At 38.4% G+C, this 13,671-nt stretch overlaps 1 pseudogene; it reads left to right on the top strand.

Annotated features, from left to right (window-relative positions):
- The first annotated feature begins 357 nt into the window (after positions 1–357).
- On the top strand, positions 358–13,431 carry LOC120371016 (annotated as a pseudogene).
- Positions 13,432–13,671: the final 240 nt, after the last annotated feature.

Here is a 13,671-nt window from a genome sequence, read left to right as displayed (position 1 = left end):
TCTATATTACTCACATGGAATGAACATTTGTATTGCCATCTAAAATGGTTCATGGTCTCTAATTGTATGTATAGTTGGATGATATCTTAATTCAAGAAGAAGAAAGGTGGTGATCTTGCAGCTAAAGCACAGGACTTGGGGCTAAGAGGTCTGGTTTCTGTTCCTGACTCCACACGGAATTCCTGTGACACTTTGGGCAAGTTGCCTAGTTTCTTTGTGACTTAGTTTACCAGTTTGAAAAACAAATATAAGACTCAGGGCTGGTCTACACTGGGGTGGAGGAGGAAATCGATCTAAGATACGTGACTTCAGCACAGCTGAAGCCAAAGTATCTTAGTTCAACTTACTGCCATGAGGATGGCCAGGTAAGTCGACTACCACGGCTCCCTTCTTGGTTGGTTTAAAAGACTACTTCTCTACCCACAGCTAAAAAGCATCAGGCGACAGTCAAATTAAAAATATCTAGCTTTAAAGTAGTCGTTAAATCAAGAGAGGCACAACCTCCATTAACTTCACTTGAGCATTGTTTTACACCTGCTGGGGATCTGGCCCAGAGACTGCTGTCACTACTACCCTAGTCTTTCCTCTTGAGACATTCATATTCAGATTTGGCTTAAATGTTCAGCTGATAGTCACTGGGTAACCCAGAATTATGCCCTATGTGTTGCCACCACTTCTGGACAATTACTAAATTGCTGGGAGCTGTCATGTTTTGTCACTCCCATAAACACAGCATCCAGGAGGCAGCACTAAGAAGGACATCATAACTGTAGCAAATAAAGTGTTATTCACTGTCAGATATCAGTCATCTTGAAGAAGAGCTCTGTGTAACTTGAAAGCTTGTCTCTTTCACCAACAGAAGTTGGTCCAATAAAAAGCTATTACCTCATCCCTCTTGTTGCACTGAATATCACAATCGGGTGTGTTAATTCTGGAAATGGCTGCATCCAGCTGGCAAGATCACATCAATTGAAGATTTTTATTTTAATATAATGTAACGTATGTACTTTTGGAGTGCCACATAACCATATATTCAAGAAACAGGGCTGGGCTAGATCCTCGTCTTGTGTCAGCATAGCCCCACTGTAATCATTACTGCATAGAAAGATAGCTAGGATGGGCTGATGCACTTGCCTTTCAGATTAAGTAAACTCCATTCAAAATCCACAAATAGACATCGGTGTCAATGGCCTCACTCTCCTCTCTAGCGATGGATGTACTCACCCCTATTAAAATATTGTTAAGTTTTCATAACAGAAAAATGCCCACTGTAGACACATGCTGCATGAGAATATATGAGGTTCAGGCAGACCTCTATTCAATGTACAATTCAGGAATGGATCCTGTATGAGATCATAGCAGTCTTATTAGATATATAGATATAGATATATATATAGGGAGATCTCGCTTTGGCTGACAAGGACATGGGGATAGAAAAGATTTCAGGAACAGAAAAGTTGTGATGGAGGGAGAAGGTAAGGATGAGGAGGCCTGGTGAAGCAGAGTCCTCAGAACCGATGAAATGTCACTGACTTTCTTAAGCAGTCAAGAATCTTGGGGAGTTTATTGCTGTTCAGGTGAACTGATGTAGGCTGATATCGGGTTAAGTCTACAAAGGAGTATTTGGATGACTGGCGGGTTCTGCTGCAGAGGCGTGTGTGCGCACTGGTGGGGCAAGAATGAGTAGTCACTCACCATGCTTTGCTGATGGTGAGAGGCTGCTTTTGCAGCAGGCTCTCTGTGAAGATTTTCTTGTCAAAGAAAGGGGGATTTATCAATGCAGGAGATGAGGATTTATGTAAAACTCAAAATGAATTAATCTTCAGTCACAGAAGAAAAAATCCAAATATTTTGGTGCTGTTTTGTGCTGGGATTCAGTCTCTTTGCCTCTAAGATAAGAAGTGTTCTTGAGATGACTAGATCTGAGAATCTTGTCTCTGGGTGGCCCCAAGTACTTACAATGTCTTATTGTCACTTCATAACCTGCCATAGGTTGAAGGCAGTATTAGAGGGAGGTTGACCTTCAAGAGAAATATGCTCTTTTAACTAAGGCTTCTTGACATCCTCTTTAAACAACTGGAAATAAGAACTGTTGATGGCAATGTACCGATTAGATCACTTAAGTTTATCATAGCATTTATCTCAGTGATGACATACCTCATAAAAAATGCAAATGCTTTCATCTGTTCATATCCATTTATCTTTTTGTGAGAATGGGGGAAAGTTGTTTGATATTTTACTCATCACCCATGGTTTCCAATAGGCATAGGATTGAAACAGGTCATAATGTAAACAGCATATCTTTGCAGAGAGTCAGATTTTCTGGGCTAAATCTGTATGGTCCCTTGCATCTTGACTACAAATGAATTCCTAGCCAAGAGAAACAAGAAGGGATAATTTGGGTACCCTGGATGAGTACCTTTCCTAAAGGGAACTAGTGGAGAGCTAATGCCATTTATTGGAACAGAAGCCATAGGGCTACTATAAAATAATGTCCATGAAATAAATTCATTTTCATATTCAAATTCATGCAGTGCATAGAACATGCATACCATCTTAGCATCAGGTAGAGGGCAACAAAGGACATGCCCAGAGATTTGAGCAGTATTAATTAGGAACCTAGAGTAATGAGTTAACATCTAGTTGTTACAAAACCTATTTGGTCAGGATGAATGAGAGAAAGAACACAGCATACAAACTACTTGAAAAGGACTTGGCCCAAGATCTTAAATCATCAACACTACATATGCCTGTACCATAATAGTCTACTACCTATATTCCTTTTTTTTTGGTATAATAAAAGATGAGCAATGACTTCATCAGTGCACCGGGGGGGCGGGGGGTTGGGGAAAGGAGCAGCACACCACCTCCAAGAAGTTTTCAAGAAGAAAATTTAAAAAGCCATCAGACCAAAATATCCTCAAACTCATTGGAGGACTGGGACCCTAGTGTTGTTATTGCCCTTCATGTGATTGTGGAGAATTGTAATGGATTATATTGTCTTGGATTAAATATTCTGCAACATGCTCTAAAGCATTTTCGGATTTTCCTATGAAATAATGCTATAAAAATATATTCAAAGAAAGGTGCTGGTCTATCATTACTAGCTGCATTATAATGGAAGAACCAGAGTATAAGCCAGAACATACCAAGCTATATGTTTACAGTGTTTAGATTAACAGCGGTTAGGTGCAAGAAAGGCATACTGTGAATGTGACTAAAGAAATATTTATACCATATGTTAGTTATTAATAAGTCAGTATCCTTTTTAACAGCTATCCAAATAGCCTAAGAACAGTTTAAAAGTCACGGCCCATGGATATGCAAAAAAAAAATCTGTATTTAAGTACTGCCCATCAAAAGAAAGAGAAAAATGCATTATCTAAACACAAAAACATGTTCATATCCTTATGTAAAAGAAAATTATTCCAACATACGCATTAAGAAGTAAATATAGACATTTGGAGTACAAGTTTGCATTAGATGCATAAGTCCCATTAACTTTCCATGAAATTTAGGCTCAAGTTTCTAAGTCACTTTTCTAAATGGGATTTAGGCTCCTTTATCATTTAAGCACTTTTGAAAATTTAACTCTGTCTAATGCCTCATATTTGTCACATATTTATAAAGACATATGAGCAAGAGCTCGCAGACTAGACTAGAAAGTTAACCAGTTCAGATGCAAAAATCTACTCATCTCTCCACCTTTGCCATTATGGAAATACTTGTTAGCAAGTTAACCATCAACAATAATAATCAACTGTCCTGATTACAGCTCTTGGCCCTGCAACTTGCAAGCTACTACAGATGGGTGAACACCTATTCCTGAAGAACCTCATTTGCTTTGATGGGGATCAATATGAGCATAGCGCTGTCCTAGTTCAGAGTAGTTTGTAGGTTCATAGCCATAGGCTCCAGCACTAAATATAGGAAGTGCTAGGTTGAATAATAAACCGCCCCTGTCTGAACATCATAACTACTGTTTTACATATAAAATCCACATATGTCACTCGCATCATTAATCACTAAGCACTACTTTGGTTCAAAGCTAGCGTTTGATATTTATTGCATCATGTGCTCAAAGGCACTGGACATGAAAAAAAGGTGACTGTGTTTCATTCCACTCTCTCCCATCAGGTTATACTATACACACCTCCAGGGTAGATTGGCAGTGGCCCTGGAGGTTTTTCGCCTTCCTCTGAAGCATGGGGCAGGGGTCGCTAGCTAAAGGAGTGGGTGGATCGGCTTATGTGGCCTGCATCTTGCAGGAGGTCAGACTAGATGATCATAATGGTCCCGTCTGATCTTGAATTCTATGATTCTATGATGTTTTAAACATTACATCAGATTTCCACTGCACTTGATTATTTATTACCTTTAAACTGACATCTCACTTTGAAGACATGGGACTAACTCCTCAGCCTCTTTGTGTTGCTGGAGCAGTATAAAGGGACTGTAAAGCTGCTCTCATTGGCCACCTGAGGATTCTGCCCTCCATGCATGGTGAAACTGTCAGGTGATGCATAGCCAGTATTTGCTAACCTCCTTGCAGACCCCAGTGTAGGAAATGTATCACGAACATGACCAGAGAAGAGGGACATAGCTGGAGATCTACTCTGGTAGTGTCCAGCTGGTATAACAGCTACCTTTGTACCATTCCTCTAGTCCTGCACTGAATGACAACTTGGTGTGCCCTAGGTTTGGGGCCATAATGTACTTTATAAAACATTTATGTGCATGTTACTATTTTGCTGATTTTATTAAATTACTGAATATTTCATCATTGTTGCATAGGAAATTTAGTTAATGTTTGGCTGACTCTCTTCTTCCTCGCCACTTCCCTATTTGAGGTCAGTCACTTTTATAGCCTACTTTCAAAACTCATAATTGCCTCTCTGTCTTGCAAATTGGACTCTTTAAGGTCCACTGAGAGCTGGGCCACATACTGAGTCTTTGGCCTCCCCCTTGGTCATCTTCCATCCATGATTATTGCAAGAGCCATCCTACCATTGTAACTTTTGAGTTTCCCCTTGGACATGGCCATATGAATGTAGCTTGACCTCCCTCAACTTGTCTTCAGTTGGGGCAACCTGCATTAAGCCCTTCACCACCTCATTTAATTTCCTGTCATGGAGCAGCCAACTATTTGACATCTCAACATCTTCATTTTTCTAGCTGAGAACATATTGATTTCTTGTCTTGGTGGCCAAGTCTCTGTTCCATACATTAGGAAGGGTTGAATTACAGTGTTATGCACTCTAACTTTTAACTTTATTGGCATCTTTTTTAATTACAGAGAACTAGGATCAGCTCCACCATTTGTCCCAAACAGTTCTGGTATAATCCTGGACTTCACTCAGGAAGGTACCATTGCCAGCAAACATTGATCCTTTATTGGTTCAAAGTTGGTTTTTAGGGATATATTTTAAATTTCCACTGTACTTTTTAAATGATTGAAAATCTATTTTCTCCCTATGTATATTTGTCCTTTTATATTTGTTCTAGTCTTTTCCCTCTAATAGAGTAGAAGCCAAGCAGAAGCTGAAATGGACACAGCTCTTGTTTTTTAGCTTACACCTTGCAGCAGAAGAGCTTATATCTTGCATGTGGCATAGTGCCAATATGGCAAAACAACTTTTAATGTGTCTCAGAGATATACAAGAAAGAGACAAAGCATGAAGGCAATTTTAAGCAAATATTAATTTTAAATATAGAATAGATAATACTTTGAACTGTAGTAGCTTGCTAGAGTCTAGTAAATTGAATTTGCAACCATATAGTGGAAAATGCTGTAATAAGCCCTGATTTACAAAAACAGCATTTAAACAGACGTTTAATTCTAAGCATGAGCTTAAGTGCAATAGAGTTCAATTAACCTTAAGCACATGCTTAAAGTTAAGGACCCATTTCAATGGGCTTTCTGAATAGGGATGTTTTCCTAAATCAGGACCATAATTAGCTTTTTCATGTAGTTAGTATTACATATATTTTCATTTGTTTCTGGCTTTCAACTAAAGTTTTGCACACGGTCAGGCCTGTCTCCTCATAATGCTGCTGATCTTCAGTGACCGAATTGCAGCAGATTATGGGAACTTCATACTGCTGCCACTGGTTTTCCTCAGAGACAGCAAGACTTCATCTAGCCCCAATACCTGAAGCTTTTGTGGTTGTTGTTGCTGTCCCTGAAAATAGGGCCATAGAAGGCTACATTGGACAGTAAAAGAAAGGAGAAGTGACATGAGAAAGCAATTATGTGAGAAACATGAATCAAGCATTTCCAGATGGGCTATTTATATTGAGAATAAACTGTAAGAGAGCCGAGCTGGAGGTCTGTGAAACTTCCACCATTGTTAAAGGGACACTGTCAGCTAGTCTGGGGCCCCAAAGCTACAAGGGGGTTAAAAATGTAGTTTTTACACAATTGGATGTGAAATATAAAATGCAATGAAAATAATTTTTCTTCCTTTAATATAAACATTCTCCTACAGTACCTAGTGCTGAGAACCTAAACAGCAGCATTATGCTGATGCACATGAACCAGAAAATGAAATTGATTAGGGACAAAGTGAAGCTGACCAGTCTCTAAGGTCATTAGCCAAGCTTTTTGAAATACACAAAACATAAAAAAAAGAAGTGAAAAAATACTTTATTCAAACTGAAAAAAAATTAAATCCCTCTTAATCTGGAATATCAAGTTAGGATTTTTATTTATTTTTAAATACAAGTTGGGTTAACAGCAACCCTTTAAGAAAACAGCCCATTAGATTAAATGTTAATGAAAAAGCCTGAGTAATTGCTCAAAACTAGTCATCCTAGTAGCAATAGCGACTGCAGCAGACGACAGATTCAGCAGCAGACTTTACCCAATCTCAGGCCTATTTACTTCATTATTTTGTAACTTTAGGAGAACAAAAGCTCCTTTTTAAAAACTTAAGGTATTCTACTTCATTATCTTTTGGGGTTTGGTATAATGTGGTGTAAAAATTAAGAAGCAATAATTCTAGCCATTTTATACACTAACAACAATTGACTGGCATTAGATTCCGAGTAGTTCAGCAAAATAACATGATTACTAATGATTAGACATTTATCAATGTGCCAGAATTTTTATATTGATTTCAAACATCCCACACTTCAGGGTTGTTCAGATCCAGGTTTTGTTTAAGGCTTATCTCTATTAGCAATAGGAAACCTCTGCATTTTTAATCTGGATAAGTAACCAAAAGCTTCAATGCTTATGTAAGCCTACTGGATATAGAAAACTAGGCTGAAAAACTTGCAAGATCAAACTCATGTGCAGTTTCTGGTACTTTTCACTTCCAGTTGTAGCTATAATCAACAAATGCAGAGACACATGGAAATAAAAAAGTAAATAGGAAAAAAAATTCTTTGAATTTCTTTAAATCTCAAAAAATGATACAGTTCAAGTTTCAAGCCCATTATTTTAGCTGAACTGGTAAACTCATCTCTAGTGAGATCTACTAGCAAGGAGGAACATCTTAATTCAATGCATTCAAAATTAACTATAAAAACACTGTGCAATAAGCTGAACAGTTAATATAAAATGTAACAGACTATTAAGGAACAGTGAAGATTGTAAAAAGTGCCACAAACTTTCCCTCTCAAAAAGGCAGGTTAAGTCATTGAAATGAATAGGTTTATGAAAGAGAAGCTAATTTGAAAAGAAATTTCTAGAAAAATCTCACTATTACATTTTATTTTTAAAAAGGTGCACTTTAAGGTGTGAGAGAAATATCAATGAGCATCTGCTTCTGTGCAGAGTTAATGTAATCATAAAACTAATGGTAAGTATGATCAGATACAATCTCGTAGATCATCTCTAAAGATTCTGGAACTATTACACTCAGTTTACCCAACATAAGGGAGTCAAATCTGGTCTAATTTGCATTATAAGTGAGAAGAAAGTCCAAAAAGGTGCAAGATGGAGGCTATCATGGATTAGGGTGACCAGTTGTCCTCATTTTATAGGAATGGTACCAATTTTGGGGTCTTTCTCTTATATAGGCTCCTATTACCCCCCACCCCCGTCCTGATTTTTCACATCTGCTGTCTGGTTACCCTACCATGGATGAATCAAAATTTAGTTGGGGCTACATTAGTTTACATCTTCTTCCATCTCTTTGGTATTCAAGCTAGATCAAAATAGAGTCCTTTTTAATAAATTGGTAGAGTGGATGTAAGATACTCTGTGGGGGAATAGCAGAAGGGCATCTAAGTAATGCAATTTACATAGCCTTATGCGTCACATCTGAATTTCCTCCTGAAACTTCGTAATTGAATCTGTGTCATTTTGGAAACTACTGTTGGTTGCTCTCTTGAAATGTCTAGTAAGGATTGCACATAGTGGATAATATATACTCAAATGAAAATTTGACCAATCAGTGTACCTAACTAACTTTCTGTATTAGTAAATTTAAGTGTGGAGATAACATCTGCCAAGGAGCTTGTCCACAGCGGCTGGATCTATTTTCATTCTCATTCAGTAGAGAGACATATTAGAATACCTGGCCTATCGGAGCATCTACATATTCTGGTGTAACTGAGTCACATGCCCAATCTGGCAACCAAAAACAATGGCTGAGTGGATGGTATTCAAATGTATAACCCAAAAATTATTGCCCAGGGTCAGGCCATCAGCATTCAGAACCATTGCCACCACATCAGAGATAAATAAACCACCACCACCTGAGAACAGAACTAAAAGGAGCACAACATGGTTTTCTTGTTCTCTTGCTACTGGGCAGAGCTGGCTCCAGGGGTTTTGAGGCCCCAAGCAGCCAAAAAAAAAAAAAAAAGTGAGTGAGTGAGTGAGGGACCCTCTGCCAAATTGCCGCCGAATACCTGAAAGTGCTGCCCCGCTCAGGAGTGGCTGCCCGAAGCACCTGCTTGATAAACTGGTGCCTGGAGCCGGCCCTGCTACTGGGTGAGCTCCCAAGCCACACTAAATCATACAGCTGGCATATCTGCCAGACAGTTTAGGGCTGGTACACACACACACACACACACCCCTACCTCTGACTCTTTGGTGCTTCACTTGGTATTTCTTGGCTTGACGGACACATGCCATAGTTGGAGAGGGCTTAGCTAGTGTTATATAATGAACAGCAAGAGAGAACTATCCATGTCAGATGGAACTAGATATAATAAAATATAATAATTATAGGCCTGGAATTCTCACAAAGGGAGAAATCCCATTAAACTCAATAGCTGTTTGTATTATTGAAACTTGGGCAAGGCCTTTGGGATATGGCCAGTAATATTTCAGGGAGTGATGGTAAGAATTCTTCAGAAGAATTAAAGAAAATGTGACAGTAAAGTTTGCTATATGCATACATTTCCTAAATGAGCTATAGGATTCGACTCATTTCAAACAGTGAGCTCAAGCCCTCTCCAACTGAAACCAATGGGCATTTGCCATAGACTTCTTGGAAGCAGAACCTTTAAAAATGAGAAAAACAGCAAGAGAAACTGAGAGATTCATATTTTAACCCAATTATTATTTCCAATATGTATTTGTCAGCATTTAGTTCCATCTGTGCTGCCCAAGTACCTATGCTATATTAATTATCTCAAGAGTTTCTCAGAGTTTCCTCTGGTCTTGGCTAACCTGAATAACTTGTGACATATGCAAATTTTAATTCAAAACTGTTCTCCCTCATTTCCAGAATCTATTAAACAATGGGCCCCATTATGGATACTCTACGTTTAATCTTTTGCCTTGTTGAATGTTTATCAATTTTTCCCTACTTTTAGGCTGTCTTAACCAGGTTCTAATCCATGACAGCAGTTTACTCCTCTTCCTTTGATTAGTTTTCTTAACTGCCTCTTTTGAAATATTTTGTCAAAGGCATTTTAAAAGTTCAAATAGATTAAATCTGCTGGTTCTCTTTTATTCATGATTATGTTTACATGATCAACAAATTCCAGTAGAATGAGAGGGAGTTTTTTCTTTTACAGAAGTTGGTCTGGTTTCTCTTTCATGTTTTTCTTTGGATATTTTATAACTCTCTCTCTCTCATGATGGTTTCAACCAGTTTACCTGGATCTGAAATAAAGCTCATTGATCTCCAATTGCTAGCATCAACTCTTGTGCCTTTTCAGCAAAATAGGTACAACATTTATTACCCGAGATGGGATAAATTCAGATAATGGGGTAGTTTATCTGACAAACCAAAACATCTCTCTGACAACAGAAAATAATATATGCCAAAGCCAATCCTAATCTAATTCAGATGCAGCTAAGGGTATTGATTGTATTATGGCAGGACAGACATCAAGCCAAAATGGTTATAGTGGAATTTATTAACTATAACGATATCATGATACTATTTAAGATTTATTTCTAAGATTAAAATAAAGAATCATAATCAACTTTTAACTGTGACCCCAATTCAGCCAGGTTGTTGAAGTCAATGAACCTGATTCTCATTTACACTAGTGCTGTGGCAATGGAAAAGTGCCTTAGTTTCGAAGAGTACAAAGCCATTTAGATAAGCAAGTGCGTAGCTTAAAGTACATGCTTAAGTACCATTTTGAATAGAGGCCTGTGAGGCAAAGCAGTACATTGTTTACAAGTACTTATAGATCTATCATTGCTATAGGAATTTTGGCTCAGGGTCTAGCAAGGAGGCTTAAGAAGCTTCACTTGAATATTGTTGGCTTGAGTTAACATGGGTTTGATAAGGAGCAGCAGCCTCTGCCAATGTGTATTAGAACAATTCTCTCATTCCAGTTAAGATACATTAAGTCTGTTGATATAAGTTGCTGTAGAACAAATTTTTGACTTTGTTAAGTCAGGTTCTTTTTGGAATATATTACCCTGAATGGCTGGTATTCTCCTAAACCTGTGATATGGATATCTGTGATTTCTATTCTGTGGCAGAATTTAAAATAGGAGTGATCTATATATTTAAAGTGACTTTTACAGGTATTAATATAGATCGAGAGAGTAGTATAACTATAGGTTTGAGTTGAAATCCAAATTGGCATCATTTTGACTTGCACAATTAAAAAAAACAAAACAAAAAACACCACCAAGATCCTCAAAATGAATCCATCTATGAATGGAAAGTAATGGACCTTTTTTTTTTTTTAAACTTCTGAGTTCCTCCATTCTTATGTCTCAGTATCAATGGGATAAGCAAACAAAGATGAGACTTAAGGATGATAGTAATCGCACATATAGTTTGGCAGTCATATAAAGTACACTATAACAGTTAGTGAACGTAGCAGTTGTACATTCTGTTGTGCCTAAAATATCTTTTGTACATTGAGAGGTAGCCAAGTTTACTGTATCTGAATGGGAATAAATTAAAGATTTGATCAAGAAGCTCATAAATATGTGTTAAAAAACAACAAAGTGACTACAGTATCATCCTAACTTCTACATATAGTCTGGCATAGGCACAATAAAACCAACAATTTTTTCCGGCATAGCTGCCAGCAAGCGAGGAATAGGAACAGTCCTAGACTAAACATAGAATGCAAAAGAGCATAGAGAACCAGGGTCTGTGCTAAAAGAAATGTGAAACCCCAATGAACAGAACAAAACAAATCACAGTGCATTCATAGATGAGTTATAGGTTCCCACATGGGTAATAAACTGAGAAATTCCATGAGGCTTTGGCAACAGTGCAATTCACAGATGACAAGAGTTTAGTGACTTATTTAAACATTAAAAACCAAAATAATAAATAAAAAAGTCAGCACAGCTTGGAGAAAAATAGGTAACATTATCAGATATCATTTCAAAACAAAGCATTGACCTGGAAAGCTAACTGTCTAATATCTCTTGGCAAAACAGTCATTGGAGGGGAATGCTAATGAAGCTTGGAAGCACTGAATTAAAAGCATTAGGAACTACAGATTAGAAATCAACTGTGCTACATCTTTTTTTTCCTCCCCCAAGAGTACAAATATTAGTGAAACAAGGCCATAAAAATCATAGTAGCAGCTAACAGACAGAGAAAATGTAATGGGGACTCCCAACAACAATAAAATAATTCATTCATGCTTGAACTAATGTTTCTTTCTAAAATACAGATTTGTGAATGATAGGAATGAGAGAAAGGACCTGCATTTTATAAAGCCAATGAAATGGAGAAGTGGTAGGTGACAGTGATGGTAATCATTTGGGGTAACATCTTCATAGACTCACAGACTTTAAGGTCAGAAGGGACCATTATGATCATCTACGCTGACCTCCTGCACAACACAGGCCACAGAATCTCACCCACCGACTCCTATAACAACCCCCTAACCTATGCCTGAGTTATTGAAGTCCTCAAATCATGGTTTAAAGACCTCAAGGTGCAGAGAATCCTCCAGAAAGTGACCCGTGCCCCACGCTGCAGAGGAAGGCAAAAAACCTCCAGGGCCTCTGCCAACCTTCCCTGGAGGAAAATTCCTTCTCGGCCCCAAATATGGCAATCAGTTAAACCTTGAGTACGTGGGTAAGGCTCACCAGCCATCCGACCTCTCGGAAGTTACTGCAGAGCCATTCTACCTCCGACCTCTCGGAAGTCCTGCCAGAGGAGATTGAGGAGGATGTGAAGGCTGCTGCAGAGATCTCCATGGGGACAGAAGTATCAGAAGAAGACAAACAATATACTGCATCTCTGTGACCAGGTGATTGAGATCTCACAGTATCAAACACAGCTGTATGACTATCTCAAGAACAGAATGATGGCCATTGCACCTAACCTCACTGTTATGGTCGGGGAATTAGTTGGAGTGAGGCTTATTGCTCATGCAGGTTCCCTTTTGAATCTGGCTAAACATCCAGCTTCCACTGTTCAGATTTTGGGTGCTGAAAAAGCACTTTTTAGAGCCCTGAAGACTAAACGGGACGCACCCAAGTTTGGCCTGATTTATCATGCTTCCCTTGTGGGACAAACTGCTGCAAAAAAACAAAGGAAAGATCTCTCGAATGTTAGCAGCCAAAACTGCATTGACTATTCGTTATGATGCCCTTGGAGAAGACTCCAGTGCTGAAATGGGAGCTGAGAACAGATTAAAGTAGAGACTAGACTGAGACACTTGGAAGAAAAAGGGATAAGAAGAATAAGTGGCAGAGGAAAGGCCTTGGCCAGAGCAGACAAATATCAGCACAGGAGTGAAGTGAAGGTATATGACCCCTCTGGTGACTACACTCCCTGCTGTTCCCAAAAAAAAAAAAATAAATAAATAAAATTGAAGAGGTGGAAGAAGAGGAGACGCAGGTTACAGTAAAAGCAAAGAAGATCAAAGTAGAAATTAAAGAAGAGGCAGATGTAGAGGTCAAGAAAAAGAAAAAAGGAAAAAAAACAGAGAGCTGAGGAAGAAGCAGCTTTGGCTGAAGAGCCATCCACTAGCACAGCGGTGGAGAGTACAGAGAAAAAGAAGAAAATCAAAGTAGAGCAAGAGGATTAGTGGGGGAGAAACAATTCATTTGGACGCTTCAGTTCAGAATATATTCCCTAGAATACTTTCTCTTTAAATACTTTCTCAAACACCATAACTTCCCCCAATAATGGGAGAGGGCAGGTGGAAGATGAATTTGATAAGTCTCTGCTGTCTCTTCCTCAGAGCAAAATATTTAATTTGTTAGGAGAGAATGCTCTATAGTAACTCAGATCCCGCCCCATCTAACATCCCATCACAGACCATTGG

Source organism: Mauremys reevesii, linkage group 8 (genome assembly GCF_016161935.1).
Source record: "Mauremys reevesii isolate NIE-2019 linkage group 8, ASM1616193v1, whole genome shotgun sequence".
In the NCBI taxonomy this organism is placed as follows: Eukaryota; Metazoa; Chordata; order Testudines; family Geoemydidae; genus Mauremys; species Mauremys reevesii.
Note: the sequence above shows the minus strand (reverse complement) of the source record. Positions and strands in the feature narration are given on the sequence as shown.